The 17,858-nt window shown below is 43.4% G+C and overlaps 1 long non-coding RNA gene across 1 annotated transcript in view; it reads right to left on the bottom strand.

The window, feature by feature from the left end:
* Positions 1-2,778: 2,778 nt before the first annotated feature.
* Positions 2,779-17,858, bottom strand: part of LOC116570639 — a 355,418-nt gene continuing 340,338 nt past the window's right edge. Inside the window, exons 6-7 of the long non-coding RNA XR_004277503.1 lie at positions 3,498-3,693; positions 2,779-3,096 (exon numbers count right to left, since the gene is read on the bottom strand). This is a non-coding gene — a long non-coding RNA (uncharacterized LOC116570639). The remainder of the gene's footprint in view (positions 3,097-3,497; positions 3,694-17,858) is intronic.

Here is a 17,858-nt window from a genome sequence, read left to right as displayed (position 1 = left end):
CTAACTAAAGAGTGGCTTCTGACGAGAAATATGGATGAGCTTTCAAAGTGTTGGCACCGTTGTATGGATGAAGAGTTCCAGGGCTGGTGACAGAGCCTACACCCCTGGCTGGTAGGACAGGGTTCCCCACAGCAGTCTCTGAGTCTCTTCCCTAGCAATTAGGGCATGATTAGCAATTGGGGGCTTTCCCGTTGCCCCAGAATTGAAACCAAGTCTCGGAGTGGTGAGCAAAAAGCACTTAGTGTCTCACTTTCTAAGTCATAATCTCTCCAAGGAGGCTTTGGGTGGTTGGATCCAGTCACAGAAACACAGACTATCGAGAGTGCTGATTTGAGAATGGGCCCTTCCACCTCCCCATTCATCATCCCTACCCCGACCTCGGAGGAGAAGAGGACTTGGAGGTGAGGGAGGGTCGGCCATTTTGGTCGTGCTGCACTTGCAGAAGAAGATTACCCCTTCCAAGACGAAGGAGGTTCTTCCAGCCCTTGGACAGTCTTGAAGACTTGTGCTTTCCCCCTCTCTAATCATTCACAAAGATAGGTGGGGCCTGTGAGGAGAGGAGATGGCATTTGATTTCGTCATCACTGCTCAGGCTGTGTAAGGTAAATGAGAGAAAGAAACAAGTCCTCCCATTTGTGTAGGTGTAACTCGGGTTACGACCCTGACTATCCCCACAAAAAAGGCAAGGAAGCATCTGCATCTGAGGAACATGGTAGGAGAGCCACCAACTGGAGCTGAGTTGGAATTTTCTGTCAGATCTCTTGAGGGATCTTTAATGTGCAAGATTATAGCTTGAGCATGAGTCCCTTATCAATGGACATGTTGGAGCTACCACTGTCCTCATCAAAATCACAGAAAATGAGATAGAATAGTAGCCAGAAGGCCATGACTGTATGAAGTTAAATAAAGAAATATCTGCCCTTTCCTTCAGCCTCCTCCCTGGCCCACACTGAAAACTCAGCACCCAGATGGGAGGGAAGGTGGCACCTGAAGGACACCCAGCCTTCCTCCACCCCATCCCAAGCACTCAGGGCCAAGAAGTTGGCCGGTGTAAGGGTCCATGTCAAGTCTCTCAACCTTTCTAGACATCCTCAGGTAAAAAAAATCCTGACATTTTCAATCACAAAGATGTACTCCCTCTCAGTAAATAAAACAACCAGTCAAAACATTACTTCACTCAGAGTTAAAGCTTTCCACTCTCCCCAGTCCTGGCCTGCCTCGGGCTTGGAGACTGGGGGTGGGTCAGCTTCTTTCCTATTCTTCCCCCGTCTTGCTTTTCTCCTTCTTACCCCCTCTTTCAAGGGGTTGGAAATAAGGTAGAGGGATGTTAAGAGAGGGGTGGTGAGAGGAGAAATAAGGGGGAGGAAAGGTGTTCGCTGATTGGCTTGGTACAATCTGGCTGTGGTGTTCTTTGGGCAGGTGGAGTCCCATTGCTGATTCTGTCTCCTCAGTGAAGCTTTCATGAAAGACTCAATGACATCCCCTCTGGGGCCTCTGACTGTGGCCCCCTTGATGGGAAAGATGCCCATTTCGGCTCCTGAGTATCTGGAGGTCCGTCCTATTATCTCTCCAGGCAATCTACCCCAGGAGAATCCAAGATGGTCCCAGGCTAACTCCCCTTCTCTCCCTCCCTAAGTGGGCCTTTGTGTCCCCTCAAACACCCTCATCTGCTCAGCGCCCCACTATTCACAGAGGTGCACTTTGCTCCCTCCCGACAGTCTTCAGTCTGTTGCCTAAAGATCCTCTCTGCAGGGTCTTGTCTGTGGACTTTTTTTAGACCGGTTTTGCTAGAGATGCGAATGATTTTTGTCGGGTGGAAGAGATAACCTCAATGGGTTATGGTTTATGGTCATGATGGAATACTGACAGGTTTTGTACCTAACTCAGCAATCTTATCTTAACACTGCCATAAATACTTAGCTTTTCAAATGTTCTTTGGAATGATTTTAACATCCTAGTGGTTTTTCCATTAATTAATGAGTTGAATAAAATCTTCAACTTGTGTACATTTTATTTGAGAGTCACAAGCTTACCTTTTTGAAAATTATTTCTTAACAACATTCAAGACCCAACACTCTCAGCTAAGAAATTCTACTACCACTAATATTTGATGACAGTACTAACTTACATGTCTTCAGCGATTTATAGGATGTAGCTTCCTTCCTGCAGTAAGAATCTTCTTGAGGACAGAGACTCCGGGTGTCTGAGCACCCCTGCATCCTTTCTTCCTGGCATAGTCTCTGGTACATAATAGGAACTCAGTAAATATTTGCTACGACTTTCATTTGATGTTCAGATAGCCCTGCAAAGTAGGTAGAGAGATCCTCCTCCTTCATTTTGCAGATTAAATGTGTTTGGATGGCTTGCTCAGTGTCACACAGGTAGTAAGTTGAGAAAGTTGGGACTCAGTCAGGCCTTTTAATTTCTAGGGTAATGTGTTTTTTGAGGATACCACAACTGTCTCTCATTTTATAGATGGGCACTTAATACTCCCACATAAATTAGAAATACCTCCTGGCTAAAATCTTCCTTAAGTAACTACTTCTTATTAGGATGCTCTAAAATTTTTTTTAAATATAATTCAATCTAGAGGTGCTTGGGTGGCTCAGTGGGTTAAGCCTCTGCCTTTGGCTCAGGTCATTATCTCAGGGTCCTGGGATCGAGCCCTGCACTGAAGGCGGGGGGGGGGGTGTCTCTGCTCAGCAGGGGGCCTGCTTCCCCCTCTCTCTCTGCCTGCCTCTCTGCCTACTTGTGAGCTCTCTATCAAATAAGTAAAGAAAAACTTTAAAAAATATATAATTCAATCTATAAAACTTCTGAATTCATGCTCATAAGCATGATGTCCTCTAAGGTCATGGCAAAACTATCTAGAGCTAAATCTGAGGAGAATGATTTGTTATGGATATGGAGGGAACATTTTTGCCCCAATAAGATAGTATGTCCTGGTTTAGGAAAAATCCAAATGTATGGAGTTTTTTATTCCAAGCCAGGCACGGATGAACACCAGAACATCAGAAGCTGGTTCCAGTCTGCATCTGGAATTTTCTTTAGTCAATATTCTTGTTTCTGTGAATGCCAACGGAAACCCCAACCCTCCTGAAAAAGAAATCAAACAAACCAAACAGAGAAGTCGTGGACCCCCTTGAAATACGCTTGAGTCTTCATTTCTTTCCATCCCCGTGGCCAGCATCCTGTTACAAATCGTTATCCGTTCTTATCTCAATTGCTGCAAAATCTCATGATCTGATCTCCCTGCACCTGTTCTTATGCTTCCCTCCCATCGACACCGCAAATAAAGTGATTTTTCAAAAACACGATGTGATCTTGTTTCACCCTCTCTGTGGCCTCCCACTGCTCTGGGACCAACCTAATTCCTTAATGTGGGCTAGAGCCTCACATGACTTGGCCTTGCCCGACTCTCTTTCCAGTTGCTCTCCCATCTGAGAGCCACCCCACATGTTAATCCCTCTTCCTAGAAAGCTCCACTTTGCCCTCACCTAGGGCAACCCCCATCACACTTCAGGGGCAGAGTGGTTTTCTTGGAGAAGACATCTGTCCTCCTCCAGGCCCCGAGTCACACTCATGACGGATTTTTCAGTATCCATTTCCCCACCAGACTGTGAGTTCATCGAAGCGAGATGTGCTGTCTCTCTTGTCTGCAGCCCTGGTTCGAGGCCTGGCACTGTATTTCACCTGTTCAAAGATGCAAACAACCCCCCCTCCCCATTAACATCTCTGACATCAGGATATAACGTTCCATCATTAGTATGTCATGGTTGATTCGGCAACATTTTTATTTCCTAGTGTAAGAGAAATAATTGTGCGTCATATAACTGATACGATCTTCCACTTGAAGAAGTCCAGTGGTTGCTAGATGAATGTAGCAAAAAGCCTGTAGTTACTTGGTGTTTGGCCTCAGTGCAGAAATTCTACTACATAGGCTTGGGTGGGTTCTTGAAAGGCTGTTGGCAAGTAGCAAAGCAAGAGAGTCAACTGCTATTTCCTCCACTGGTGGTGGACACCTCCAGGGCTTTTCTGCCTGAGTGCTACCTCGATGTGGTGCGTGTTGCAAGTTCATGGGAGAAGAGCTCTGTGTCTGGGATAATTCCTGCTGGCTACCGCCTGCTGCTCTGGTGTCTGCTGATTGCACTTCTGTCAACGCGATTTCAGAGCCCCACCCCTGCTGTCAGCACCTCCGCTGCCAAGGCTGATGTCACGTCAGCTGCCCCATCTCAGATCAGCTGCCCCCATCGCTGTCCTCCTTGGTCTCCAGATAGCTGCTTCTCTCCGCTAACTGAACAGAGCTGCCCGGGCGTGCTCACAAGACACTTTGCCCCTATTAGACATTCCTCTGTTGGGAGCCCAGACAAAGCCCTGGGAGAAGAAAAAGGGAGTTATGGAGTGCTTGGTCACTCATTGTAGTCCTGCCTTGACCATTGGTTCAGAGCCCTAATGCTACCAGAATAGTTCGCATCGCCTTTCCTTGGATTCCAGGAGTAACTCTGGAACAATTCTTACAGGCAAGCAGCTGTATGGGGTCCAACAAATTTCAGTTTTGCCTTTACATAAAATGGAGCCTGTTTTTACCCCTTCTTGGGGATCGGCTTTTCCTTTGGTGGAGGTTGTTTCACTCTGTTTGCCGAAAAAATTCTCTACTTATCCATGGCATGTCCCGATCCTAGCACAAGAAGGCGTAAGTAGAACAGGTTGTTCAGTTGACCATGGCCTTGATCAGTTGCAGCCATGATTGACGAGGCCTTCTATTTCTGGGCGTCCTCTCCCATCATTACCCCTGCCCGGGGCGTCACGAAACAGCTGGGTTGTATCCCACTGACAGAATCTTTTAGTCACTTTCAATTCTGCCAAGGAAATATAGACATGGGCCTTCAGCTTCTAAATTAACTTTGATTCCCTCCAGACCCTGGTCCCCTTTAGGTCACAAAGCATCTTAAAACTGATCTGAACGTTTTCATTTAAAAGAAAAGGAAGAAGGATGGGGGAAACATGAGGAAGAAATTATTGAGGCAAATATGACAAAGCATGGAAATGTACGTCAAATAAAGACCTTATTCAAAAATGTAAAAGAGGGGCGCCTGGGTGGCTCAGTGGGTTAAGCTGCTGCCTTCGGCTCAGGTCATGATCTCAGGGTCCTGGGATCGAGTCCCGCATCGGGCTCTCTGCTCAGCAGGGAGCCTGCTTCCTCCTCTCTCTCTGCCTGCCTCTCTGCCTACTTGTGTTCTCTGTCAAATAAATAAATAAAATCTTTAAAAAAAATGTAAAAGAAATTAAGATCCTAATAAATAACTGAGTTCCAAACTTTCCAACCCTGAATGGAAGCAAGGACAGAAATACCTGGTTAGGAGGTGCCGCTGAGCTGTGGTGTCTAGAGGACCCGCCCGCAAGTGCAGCACCCTGGGCTGCAGCCAGGAGTCATGTGTGGATTTGAATCCAATAAGCCAGAGAGGATCACCTGATGAGTTTGCCCCAACTGAGGGACCGAGAGCAGATGGGACACTGGGAGGGGTTTGGATGGAGAGATAGGCTGTGCCTATAGACATTAGTCTCCCGTAAGAAACCAGCTGAAATTATCTAACGGAAATTTTAAACGAGGAACAGATAACACCTAGAGAATGATCGCGACCTACATCGCAAATTTTGAGGATCTTCAAGGGGAATGGCTGGGCACCCAGTAGAAGGAAATATCCAAGGCAAGGGGCACCCCCAATTCCTGTGGGGTACAGGCTAGAGGCCAGACTGGGCCATGAGGAAGCAGGGAACTCTTCACTTGAAAATGCATTTGCTACATAGAAAAATCTTTGAGAATCAGCCGTGCCAACAGCCCAGCGGAAACCTGCCACATTCAACAGGAAGCCCAGGAGAGAAGGGTTTCTCTCCAAGCAGGAGTCCCCCTGAAGTGTCTTTACTCTTGTGTGATACGGCCGGGCTTTCCTTGATCGGCAAGATAGAAGTACAGGAAGGCTGTCAGATCCAGAATGGAGGCTAAGCCAGACAATGGATTTGGGTGCAGAAACCTTCATTAACATAAAGTTCCCCTGGTATAAGACCTCTTCTGATAGACCTCTGTGTCCCTGAACTAGGGTGACATGGTCAACTGGCCCTCCAGTTGAAGACTTAAAGATTCTAAGTCTATTCAAGTAAGACCTAAGAGGAATTCACCCACCTTAATTTTAAACAAATACGGGATCAAATATTCAGACACACACACATAACCCCCCCCCACACACACACACATACTACAGAGGGGCTATTAAAAACCTTCCTACAATACACAAGATGAATGTAGCATTGAGAGATAGACAAAAGCATTCTTAAAATATATATTCCATTCAGGCCATACAAGTACACTTCAGAGAGAGACTACTTAATGCCCTGGAAGAAGTAAGAGCAAAGACCCGAAGAAGCTAGAGATAAAAGACGAGATGGTAAGATAATATATTCCTATGTAATGAGGTAGTCCATTAAGGAATAAATGTAAAGGCAATGCTACCAAATAATCTGATAATGGTCCAATGCAGTCAGTGACAGAACTCACTGCAGAAAATCAGATCTGTAAGGTGGAGGGTAAAGCTGAGGCGGGCTCTCATGACGCAGAGGATAAGGACATGAAAAAGACATGAAAGTGATGAAAGGGACATAAATGGAAGAGTCAGAAAACGAAGAGTCCACAGGTGGGTCTTCTGCTTACTTGCTCTCAAAGTCCATTTCTCCTGAGTTACAGGTGTTTCTCCAACTAGAAAATGGGCTGATAGAAATCCTAGTCTATAGGGCTCGGGAAAAGGATTGAATGAGATAATGATTGCCAAGTGCCCAGCATTCACAAAGCATCAGATAAACAGTACTTGCTCTTAAACTTCTGCTACTCTTTCCATTATTGTTACATAAATGGACACAGGGACACCTGGAGAAAAAGTCAGTACCATTGACTGTGGTCTATGTCCCAGGACCACCGTCTGGATTTTGTCTATAAATAGGTATTTTTCCCAAGAAGAACTCAGAGCTGCTAAATTCCCTAAATCCATTTTTAAGGGATATCTGGTTTCACACATAAATTATGCATAAATAAAGTATAATTTGATGGGTAGAAAATATTTCATAAAACTTTCCCCATAACTCTGCGCACAGAGCTTCAGTCTTCTAACATTGAATGTTGCAATGGAGAAATCAGAGGCTGGCTTGTTTTTCTTTTTTTTTTTTTTTACATGGAATACATTAACAGAATAAAAATTACAGCTTCAACACTATCCTTGCAGTTCAGTAACTCAAGATATGCCTCAAGATTGTTGTTGTTGTTCTCAGTCTTTTAAATTTTTTTCTTTCTGGAAAGAGTGTTCTGTTGACGTGCAGGTTCAGCTCTGGGTTTATTACAGGAAAGTTTTCCCATGATATCTTGCAATGCATTTATGTCTCATGTATCTGTTCTCCTTTCCAGAAATACTGATGTGCCTGTCTTAGTTGGCCTTTATCTGCTATGTCTATCCCTTGTCATCTTAATGATTTATAAACACCTTCTTTCCACTTTCCTGAATGCTCCAGATTCTGGTTATTACAGCTTCTAAGGCAGTGTTACTGCGTTCTGTTTCTTTCCTGAACATCCACAGCTCGCCTTTTCTCCTTTGGCTATCTTAGAATCTCTTCCTCTTTTTTATCTCTCTGTTTTGCTTCCTTTTCAAAGGAGTCTTGTTCTTCTTAACTTCTCTGAGGGTTAAAAAAAGTATTTATCTGGACTTGTTTTCTACACTCTGGAGTATTTTCTCGGTGAGCTTGGAATCATTCCAGATGTGAATTCCTCATCCGGTTTCCACTTCTGAACTCATCTCATTCTTTTCCTGTGGGTAGTATCTATACATAGGACCCAGACAGGGCCTTTTTTATTCACCTCTCCTGGAAGAAGGGGGCCATTGTACTAGAGTTAGCTATTTGCTCAAGAATGCTGTGTGTAGTTAGGGCAGAGCAATGATCTGGAACTGCTGACAGCTTTGGTCCAGATGCATGGTTTCTGAAGACATTTAGGGAGTTTTTTTTCTTAATTTTTATTGTTTGCCCCTATCACCTGAGCAGATCACCCGGACAAGAGGTAGGTCTGGCTCACAGTGAATCCCTGCCTCACAACTAATGTCCATCTCATTTACTTTTAATAAAATCTGGACCACGCTGAGGTCTGGAGGGTTATGCATCATCTCTCAGCATCCTTCTCCCAATCCAACCCCAAATCACAGATTTGGCATCTTTTTTGCCCTACGGGTTGGCAGTTGTAGCTCTAACGGTATTTGCTGGAATTGCAACTTTCTTCCCTATGTATGTTCTTTGGATTATTTGAATAGGTTACAAACTGGGGACTATAATTAACCAGCTTGTCACCAGAAGTCCAATGCAGACTTTTAAAAATGAAAACCTGACGACGTCATCTCATTCTGCTGTGCCGCTGTGATCTGCGGCCCAGCTCCAGCACATTTTTGTCCTTTACTGTTCCGCTTCGTGTGATGCTGTTCACTCTCCCCCTCCGAACGCTTAGGACTTTCGTTCCCTCTACCTGGAACGCTCTCCCTCACCCCTCCCCTTGCTTGGCCAACTCCTGACACTCAGGGCTCAGCATCAACAACACCTGCCCGCGGATGCTTCCTCTGTCCACGGTGAGTTTGTGGTCACACCATGCTCCTGCACTTTGCTATGTCAAACGTCCCTTTACACCTGGTCAGCAGCTCCCACAGTGACATCTTGATCCCTCTTAAGGTTGTTATGTGGTGTGGTTGAGACAATAAATAAGGAATTCCAATTTTAAACTGCAGTTTTCAAGTGCGTTTCAAGATTATTTCTCTAATCCAGATTGGATGTTAGTAGGAAAGTAAAAACATTATAAATTGATTTGGGTTTTGGTTTTTAAAACTATTTTTTAATTTTTAATTGAAGTATATTTGACATACTATTATATGTGACATAGTATTAGTCTGAGGCATACTACATAGTGACTCAACAACCATATACATTACAAAATGCTTACCACTTAAGTGTATTAAAATATTATTTGTCTTTCTCTGACATATTTCACTTAGCATCATACACTCTAGATCCATTCATGATGTTGTAAATGGTGAGATTTCATTCTTTTTATGGTTGAGCAATATTCCAGGGCACGTGTGTGTGTGCGTGTTTGTGTGTACACCTTATGTCTTCTTTATCCATTCATCTGTGGGCAGACACTTGGGATGCTTCCATATAATGGCTATCGTAAATAATGCTGCTATAAACATAGGGGTGCATACACCCTTTCGAATTAGTGTTTTCATTTTGGGGGGTAAATGCCCAGTACTGGAATTACTGAATCATACAATAATTCTATTTTTAATGTTTTGAGGAGCCTCCATACAGTTTTCTACAGCGGCTGCGCCTGGTTACATTGCTGCCAATGGATCATGAAGGTTCCTTTTTCTCCACATTGTCGCCAACACTTGTTATTTCTTATTTTTTATTTCACTCATATGTGGAATTTAATAAAACAAGCAAGGAAAAAAGATAAACACACACACACAAAGACTCTTTTAAAACAATTATTTATTTGAGAGAGAGGGAGGGAGCAAGAGCATAAGCTGGGGGAGGGGCAGAAGGAGAGAGAGAGGGACAAACAGACTCCCTGCTGGGCACAGAGCTGGATGTGAGACCCTGAGATCAGGATCTGAGTCAAAGTCAGAAGGTTAACCGACTGAGCCACCCAAGTGCCCCAAAACAGACTCTTAAATATAGAGAACAAACTGGTGGTTGCTAGGGGGGAGGTGGGGGGGAATAGGTTACGTAGACAAAGGGGATTAAGAGTACAATTATCACGACGAGCGCTGTATAAGGCATAGACCTGTTGAATCATCATATCGCACCCCTGAAAGTAATATAACTGTGTGTTAACTATACTTGAGTTAAAAAACATTATTTTGGGGGGGAGGGGCAGAGAGGGAGAGAGAGAATCTTAAGCTGGTTCCACACCCAGTGTGGAGCCCGACCTGGAGCTCAGTCTCACAACCCTGAAATCATGACCTGAGCCAAAATCAAGACTCTAATGCTTAACCGACTGAGCCACCCAGACACCCCCAAATCATTATTTTTTTTTAAGTTTTTATTTAAATTCCAGTTAGTTAACTTAAGTGTAATATTAGGTTCAGGTGGGTAATTTAGTGATTCAACACTCCCGTACAACACCCAGTGCTCATCTCAACAGGTGCCCTCCTTAATCTCCATCACCTGTTTCACCCATCCGCCCCCATCCCCCACCTCCCCTCTAGTGACCATCATTTTGTTCTTTATACTTGAGAGTCCATTTCTTGTTTTGCCTCTTTTTCCCCCTGTGATTGTGAATTTTAAAATATTATTGACTCTATTCCCTATGCTGGGCCTTTTCCTCTCTGTGGCTTTTTTATTTTATAACTGGAAGTTTGTGCCTCTTAATCCCCTTCACCCATTTCACCTACTTCCCATCTCCCTCCCCTTTGTCAACCACCAGCTGGTTCTCTATATTTATGAGTCTGTTTCTTTTGTTGCTGTTGTTCATTGTGAATCAATTTTGAAGTATTGTGTCTTTGTATCTGTAACAGTTATTCACTCTAGAACAAGTCTAGGATAATGAGGGTTTGTCAAGAAAATGGGTGTCCTGGGATCTGGAGCATACAGCTGAAGAAAGGAATGACTAAAGTATCTTTGAGGTTTAAGTCCCTACCCAATGCGATGTCCATCTGCATCCAAGTACGGGGTAATTCAGAGCCTGGAGGTTCTGTAGGGGTGGAAGGACCAGTTCCTCAAGACAAATCAGGGTGTCGACTCAAGTTGTTCTGTCAACTTGCCGCACTCTGTTTTCATACTTCCTGTTCGTAGGTAAGCATTTTGTAAACCGAGAGGCAAAACGGAAGGCCTGTGGTTTCCTTGCTGACAAGCCGAGTGAGGCGTTCGCAGCGTTCTCCAGGCTGTCAGAGGGCTTAGATCAAGTGTTTTCACGCTTTGCCTAAGCTCTTCTGAGACATTTTCGCTTCAGGCTTTTATCAACTGCCAGGCACTGAGCAGCTGTGAGTTCCACACCTCACAGGTATGTGGGGCTGTCAGCTGTCGGATTCCATCCGCTGCAGAGACGTTGTGCTGTCTGACACCCCTCTCCTCAGCCCAGCAGGAGGAATTGCTGTGAGCTCCCGGCTCCTGCTAACCTGGGGGGGGGGGGGTGGTCCCTGGGGAAGACACTCAGCCTGGGCACTCTCGCAAGCAGCACCGGCTTCCCTGTTGAACGTGGACCCCAGTGCCCTGTCCTCCAAGATGCCCTGTGGGAGTCGAGGGTGGGGGTGAGGGTAGGGTTTACTCAGATGGCCTGACCTGCCTGCAATCTCTGGGCTGCACTAGATAGTTCGAGTGTCTGTGTACTGTTGAAAATGGGGTTCACTGAATTCGTTTAACCGGGTTCAGAAAAACTAAGAATGTAATAACTTTTTTATGCTTTTCAGTCTTGAAAGTTAACTACTGTCATTGAAAGTCAACAACTCATTGTTTTCATGCCTCTCAGGTTGAGGGTGGGTCTTCCTTTTGCTTCTGGTGTCTTTTTTCAACAAATTACTTTTTAAAAAATGTGTTAAAACTCCTTTTCTTTGCTTTAATCTGCCTTAGAGTGGTAGTACCATTTTGTCTTTTAAATCGTATGAATCTTTATTTGGGTGGTTTGAAGAATTTTCTTACTGTTGAGATGTCATTCCCCTTACCTGGAATCACAGACATTTGGAGCTGGGAAGACCCTGGGGATCTTTCCTAAATCTCTCTCCTCCTAGAGTGAGGGACTGAGACCGAAGTGGGAGGACTCGCTCTCTGCATCTCACAGCCAGTCATGGAGCTGGGACAGGACTCTCAGGGTTTCTTACCTTCGGGTCAAAGGTATTTCCATTATAGCTGCTTATCTTGAAGGTATTGCCACCTGCAAGGCTCAGCATCTTAGACTCTAAGAGCTCCAGCACCACCTTCCATGAAAATACACCGGCCAACTTGTATGAAAAGGAATGATAACTACAGTCGATGTGATTTTGTCAACTCCTTACCCAAGAAAGGAAAGGCCCAAGAAATGCCAATACCCGTGTCAAACAGTCCATCGCTGGTTAACGATGGAAGCCCTTGGTTCTCCCAATGGGCTCATCAGGAGATGTGGCATCCCGGGAAGCGTATCGATAATAATGGTAAACTAGATTTCACAGTGGATACTTTCCTTGAAGCCAGTATATTCAAATTGTACATCATACGCTAAGAAGAGCAGAAGAATCTAGTGCTCTCTTCCAATTAGTAATACTGATAGAGTAGGCTGAATTTAGCAAGCCTTCATATTTTTGTTACAATAATACTAATAATGATGATGATAATGACAATATTTTCATGGCATCTTATAGTTTGCAAAGCTCTTTCATATCTATAATCTCATTTAATTGTCACAATAAATATTTTTAATAAGTATCTTCTTTTTTAAAAGCTGACATTTGCGACTCTAAATCTCACAGCATATTACTGGGAGAAATTAGATTTCAACCTGTTTCTTTCTATTCAAAAGTCTCATGATCTTCTGTCATTTCTTTCTTCCTCCCTCCTTTGACACACATTCATGGAATGCTACGTGCCAGAAACTTAGTAAGGAATAATTCCATCAAATGTGCAAAATCGGTTCAACACAAGGAAAATTATTAGCCTCATCTATCATTTCAATAAATAAAGCAGCAAAAATTAGGTTTTGTGGCTACATTAGAGCAGTAAGAAATGACTCTCTTTGGATAAGCTTGTCCAAGTTCACCTTTTATCGGTGAGAGAAATCTGGCACGGAAGTGGGAAATTGCTCAAACGTCCAGTGAGAGAGAAGCAGCAGGCCAAATGGCCCAGGTATTTCCAGTAGACCACAGTGCTCCCTCAAGAGACACACAAGACATGTACTTGGTAAAAATCTTTGTGCATTTCTGAAGAATGAGAATAGGTACACACACACAACACACACACACCGACCCCCCGCCCCATACACACACAGACAAAATACATACATAAGCAAGTCAATGTTAGTCTCAATGGAGAAATCACAGAAAGGCATGCCCTCTGAAAGAATAAGATATTATAGTGTTTTATTATAGTTTTTACTATAGATTAGAGATGTTCTAGAATTGGAGATGCTCATGAAGGGGCATTCACATAGAAAAGGAAAAGAGAGAAATACCACCTACTTAAAAATCCAAGGGAAGTTCTATTTTTAATTTCTTGAGGAATCTCCACACTGTTCTCCAAAGAGGTTGCACCAACTTGCATTCCCACCAACAGTGGAAGAGGGTTCCCCTTTCTCCACATCCTCTCCAACACATGTTGTTTCCTGTCTTGCTAATTTTGGCCATTCTAACTGGTGTAAGTTGATATCTCAATGTTGTTTTAATTTGAATCTCCCTGATGGCTAGTGATGATGAACATTTTTTCATGTGTCTGATAGCCATTTGTATGTCTTTATTGGAGAAGTGTCTGTCCATATCTTCTGCCCATTTGTTGATATGATTGTCTGTTTTGTGTGTGTTGAGTTTGAGGAGTTCATTATAGATCCTGGATATCAACCTTTTGTCTGTACTGTCATTTGCAAATATCTTCTCCCATTCCGTGGGTTGCCTCTTTGTTTTGTTGACTGTTTCCTTTGCTGTGCAGAAGCTTTTGATGAAGTCCCAAAAGTTCATCTTCGCTTTTGTTTCCTTTGCCTTTGGAGACATATCTTGAAAGAAGTTGCTGTGGCTGATATCGAAGAGATTACTGCCTATGTTCTCCTCTAGGATTCTGATGGATTCCTGTCTCACATTGAGGTCTTTTATCCATTTTGAGTTTATCTTTGTGTACGGTGTAAGAGAATGGTCGAGTTTCATTCTTCTACATATAGCTGCCCAGTTTACCCAGCACCATTTATTGAAGAGACTGTCTTTTTTTCCACTGTATATTTTTTCCTGTTTTGTCGAAGATTATTTGACCATAGAGTTGAGGGTCCATATCTGGGCTCTCTACTCTGTTCCACTGGTCTATGTGTCTGTTTTTATGCCAGTACCATGCTGTCTTGGTGATCACAGCTTTGTAGTAAAGCTTGAAATCAGGTAACATGATGCCCCCCATTTTATTTTTGTTTTTCAACATTTCCTTAGCAATTCGGGGTCTCTTCTGATTCCATACAAATTTTAGAATTATTTGCTTCAGCTCTTTGAAGAATACCAGTGGAATTTTGATCGGAATAGCATTAAAAGTATAGATTGCTCTAGGCAGTATAGACATTTTAACAATGTTTATTCTTCCAATCCAAGAGCATGGAATGGTCTTCCATCTTTTTGTGTCTTCTTCAATTTCTTTCATGAGTGTTCTGTAGTTCCTCGAGTACAGAGCCTTTACCTCTTTGGTTAGGTTTATTCCCAGGTATCTTATGGTTCTTGGTGCTATAGTAAATGGAATCGATTCTCTTCCCAATGATCCTGCCATTGCACTACTGGGTATTTATCCCAAAGATACAGATATAGTGAAAAGAAGGGCCGTGAGTTACAGCAGAGAACAAAAAGACAGAGACCCTGCCCTTAGGGATCTTTTGTTCTTATGGAGGAGACAAAGCATAAGGACATTGTATCATGCCTTCGAAGCTAAGTGCCACGGGAAGCAGGTACTAGTGAGGAGGGTAAAGGGCGTCAGGACTGCAGATAGTGAGCATGAGTTACATTTTTAAATAAGATAGTCAAGACCATTAAGATGGTAACATCTGAGACAAGACCTGAAGAAGGTGAGTGAATTAGCTATGCAAATATTTGAGAGAAGAATGTTCAACACAGAACAGTCAGCCAGTGCAAAGGCCAGGAGGTGGCCTCTCTGCTGTGTTAAGGAAATAGCATGGCAAGATGACCTACCCAGGTATTTGAATTAATACTAAAGTGGACATGGGGGATAATCACGCAGACCCTTGTCTACCAGTCTAAGAAAAGGGGCTTTTACTTTAAGTGAAACAGGAAGTCTTTGGCATTTAGCAGAAGAGTGTCACAATGTGATGTGAACCTTAAGCAGATCCCTCCACTAACTGTGTTGAGGGTAATGCTTGAGCATTGCCCTCTCCTTCTCTTTTCTCCTGGCTCAAATCTCCAGCACCTCAATTCTCACAGAAAACAGTGGCAAGGCCAAAGTAAGGACAGTGGAGTCAAGAAAAAGAGGCCTAATTCTGTATATATTTTGTATATACTTTGAAGGAAGGAAGCATCCACAAGATTTCCCGAGTTACAGTATACAAAGAAAAGGATAATGCTAAGGATTTCATCCTTGACCAACTGGAAGGATAGTTAATAATTAATATAATATGGGGGGGCACCTGGGTGGTTCAGTCAGTTCAACATCCAGCTCTTAATTCCAACTCAGGTCGTGATCTCAGGGTCCTGAGATGAAGCCCCACGTCGGGTTCGGTGCTCAGCAGCGAATCTGCTTAAGACTCTGTCTCTCTCTCTCCCTCCCTCTGACTCTCCTCCTATTCATACACACCATATCTCTCTAAAATAAATAAGTAAATAATTCTTAATAAAATAATAATTAACATAATATGGGACATATGAGAATTATGAAAACAAATGCTAAAATCCTTATGAGATAGTACCAGAACTAAGACTTTACCCTTCCTATTCTCTGTAGGCCTAGTCTAGACCAGTGTCCAGAACACAGCAGGCACATGGTAAACACCTGTTGAGTAAACTGATGAATGAAGGGATCGTAACTCCTGGAATCGTCTCTCTGAACTATAGTTTAAACCAGCAGTTCTCAAACTCTAGCATGCAACAGAATCACCTTGTTAAGACACAGATTTTGGGCCTCATCCCCAGACTTTCTGATTCAGTAGGTCTGGGATGGAACCCAAGAATTGGCATTCATAACACATTCTTAGGAGGAGGCAGATGCCGCTGGCTCGAGGAGCACACTTTGAGAACCACTAGTTTGAATGCTGTGCTGACGTGCTCTGACACTGAGCACAACCTCGCCAGGCCTGAGGTAGATTTAACCCCTGCCTCCCTGTGTGCTTTGACATCCCAGCTTCCTCTTCATGGCCCAATGACTTCTCCCCTTCCTGACCGCTCATTCCTACTCATTAGAGTTTCTCTTTTGGTTTTCAGTATAGCCATCTTACAAATGATTTTACCTATTATCTCTTTTTGTTTGGAGCATTTTTGCCACTGAGTCTCAGCTTTCCCTCATTTCTGCGGGCTGTTTCCTTCTTTTAGTTCTGCCTCAGCCCAGACGGGGAAATAACCCCCTTTCCTGGATTTCCTCAGGGCACCAGCACTGCCCGCTCTTTGCCCCCCGTGAGGTAGTTGTGTGGAGTAGATGTTTACTGAGGAGTCTGGCACAGCTCAGCAGATGAATTAAATTTTAACAGAAGACATCTCTGCTCCCAAATTTCATAAGCCACTCCCACAGGGGCCAAATGGCTTCCCTGTCCTGTCCCTGTGACCCTCATTCTTCAGATGTCCCCACAGCACACAGGCACGCCTAAACTGAAAGTCCTTCCCACTTTGCTATGCAGAGTGGTTTCTCTCTTTCTCCCACCTCAGCCCTTTCAGGCCAGGCCCTGGGAAGGGGGGGAAGTGTCCCCTTCTTACCCAGATGATTTATTTTTCCAACAAAGATGACTTTCTTACTTATGAGATTTTAGCCACCATCTTTATAATGGTAATATTTTCCTCCACCATAACTCTCTCTCTCTCTCTTTCTCTCTTTCACACACACACTTAGCTTTAGTAAGCAAAAGACCTCATTATGGTTCTAATCTGTATCTCTTTGTTCATTTAGGAACTGAGGTCATTCTCTATGTTTTTGGTTTAATCCATATACGTTTTCCAAATAAATGTTAACTTTCTATCCTATCTCATAGTTTGCCCTTTAATTTTGGTTATGCCAAAGTGTTTTTAATTATCATGTAGTCAAGACTGCTAATTGTTGTTCCTTATGACTTCTTCAAACACTTGTAACCTTCCGTGCTTTCCCTTAAATTCTGGAAGCCTAATGTTTTTCATTTGTATTTGGTTTTTCTTTTATATTTGGCCATTTATTATGCCTGGAATAATTGGCTTCTGACATGAAATAGAGTCTAAGTGAATTCTTTCCCCAACTGTTAATCAATCTTCTTTATAGCCCTGTCACCTAGCACGAGTTCTCACTAAGGATTTTCATGATCAGTGAATGAATCTCTGTACTCTGCAGCAAATAATACTTCTCTTCCCTATCTGAACACTGTTTCACCTGGGGATGTGATGAGCATGGCCCTCACCATCCTGTCAGCAACCACCACTCCCTACCCACATAGACGCACTTTGGGAAAAGCAAATTCCTCCGAAGGACACACTCAGTCCTTCTCAAGTAGTGAATCCACAGCCAATCAGAGGCAATCAGAAAGATGCAAGCACTGTCCAGGAGACAAGGTCCAAATGCCCTCTAGGTCTTTGACAACAGAGGCACAAGAACTGGAAAGGAGGGGATAAAACTGTCTCTATGTGCAGCTGGTCTTGTTCTATGTCTGGGAAAATCCAAGAGATTTCAGAACAAAGCTACCTCGAAGAATAGAACAAAGTAGTACAGTAGCACATAATACAAATCCACATATGAAAATCAATAGGTTTCCCTGAATTGAATTATGTATAAACTGCATATCAATCCAAATTGAGGAGCATTTTATAAAACAACTGACTTGTATTCTTCAAAAATGTCAAGGTCAAGAAAGGCAAAACAGGGGCACCTGGGTGGCTTAGTCGGTTAAGCATCTAACTCTTGATTTGCGGCTCAGGTCATGATCTCAGGGTCGTGAAGATCCAGTCCCC

The sequence above is a fragment of the Mustela erminea genome, chromosome 12 (genome assembly GCF_009829155.1).
Source record: "Mustela erminea isolate mMusErm1 chromosome 12, mMusErm1.Pri, whole genome shotgun sequence".
In the NCBI taxonomy this organism is placed as follows: Eukaryota; Metazoa; Chordata; class Mammalia; order Carnivora; family Mustelidae; genus Mustela; species Mustela erminea.
The sequence above is the reverse complement of the archived record's forward strand: the minus strand, read 5'-3'. Positions and strand labels throughout refer to the sequence as shown.